We start from the raw sequence: 1,939 nt of genomic DNA on the forward strand, positions 1-1,939 counted from the left end.
AATGAAGAAAATAAGAGACGTGAAATGGCACAAGATGGTAAGTACAACTCAAACAAAGAAACAAACAAAAAAGACATGAAAAATAGTAAGTAAAGGTAATAAACTTTAGAACATTACTATACTTTATTTTCTCCAGGTTTTCCCTGGAATATGCTATTCAAGATACTGGATGAGAAAAGATAATGACTGGCCTAGCAATATATGTCCACTGGTGTGACATTGGCACATTTGTCAAAGGAGTAACCAACCCTTTTTGGCTGGATTTAAGGCCTACAAGATGGAATCCATAAGTAGCACTGTTATCAAGGCCAAGAACCTGTGGCTAGACAGGTCATAGACCCTAGGAAAGATCCTACTGCTATAATTCTGTTTAATGGACATAGTATTAAACTAACTCCAAATGACTTAGCATTAAACCTATAGATTAGCACATCTCTTAACCCTCATCAGAGAAGCTTCTTTTTACAGTGGTGGTTAACACAGAGATCCACAACTGCTCAGCTTTTGGAGAGTAAGAGAAAACAGAGTTATCAGACCTGCAAGGAACATTTCTATTACCTCCCTCCCATCAAGGCTCAGGATCATTGTAGAAGATGAGATGGAAAGACTAACAGCTAGAGTTAAGTAGAGCAAAACAGTATTTTCCATACACAATAGAGCACTTGCTCACGTGAATTGACATCCATGTATAAGACCTGTGAAAGCTCAAGCCACACAAAAGTCTGAACATGGAGAAGTGAGTTGTGCATGAAGTCCTCCCCATCCAAGAAGTTATTGACAATTTATAGCTAATGGGAGAGGGAAAGTCAGTTTTCTTTAAGAATGTGACCTTTAAGATGGTAGATCACCCTCTACCAGATGGACCCATACCCAAGAATATTTGGGCAACACAAAATGGACTTGAAAGGCTTTCAAACAAAAAAGATCACAGAAAGTTGGGTGGGTGGGTAGGGAAATGAGAGTGGATCCAGGAGGAGATGGGGGGATGGGAGTATGTTGGTTAGTTTTTATCAATTTGATATAAATGTGAGGGATCTTAGAAGGAACTTCAGTTGAGGAATTTCCTCCATCAGATTGGTCTGTTCATGAGCCATTTTCTAACTGTTCATTAATGTGAGGGTGTCTAGTTCATGTGTGTGCTGTCACCCCTGGACAAGAGTACCTGAACTGTATATGAAAAGTAGCTGAGCAAGCTAGAGGAAGCAAGCCAATAAACAGCAGTCTTCTACTGTTTCTGCTTCCATTCCTGCCTCCAGGTTCCACTTTGACTTCCTATCCTGACTTCCATCTGTGATGGATTATGACCTAACGACTGTAAAATGAATTATGCCTTTCCTCCCCAATTGCTTTTGATCATGGTCTTCTATAACACAGCAACAGAAAGCAAACTAGAATATGGAGTAAATATGGTAAAAACTGACTGCATAAAGTTCTCAATGAAGTAATTTAAATATTATTTTAAAAAATATTTTATAACTATAACCATGTGTTATTATGTTTATACTATATGTTGACAATGTAACTAATTGTATTTTGCTAGCACTAAATATAAATTTAAAGTATACTTGATAAATTGAAATGTAATTTTTGAGGAATCACTATGATAGTGATGGAAAACATGCAATTTAAATCATTGAATATTAAAAATTTACACTGAAAAATATGTACTAGATTAAAACACATGATAAAGGAAGACTAGAGGAACATCAAAACTCAAATAACAAAAAATCAAAACCATGAGACAGAAGCAAAAACAACATGATATATGTGATGTGATCATATTAATAACCTTAAAGTTGATTGCATTAGTTTAATCAGTAGGGTTATTTTTCAGTACTGAATAATGTACCCAGGGCCTTGTGCATGATAAGCAAATGCTCTAACTACCCCTGGGTCATATCCCCAGATTCTGTATCAATTTCATCAAAGGGAGATGATC

This window comes from Nannospalax galili, unplaced genomic scaffold, assembly GCF_000622305.1.
Source record: "Nannospalax galili isolate Female #2095 unplaced genomic scaffold, S.galili_v1.0 scaffold115, whole genome shotgun sequence".
NCBI lineage: Eukaryota > Metazoa > Chordata > Mammalia > Rodentia > Spalacidae > Nannospalax > Nannospalax galili.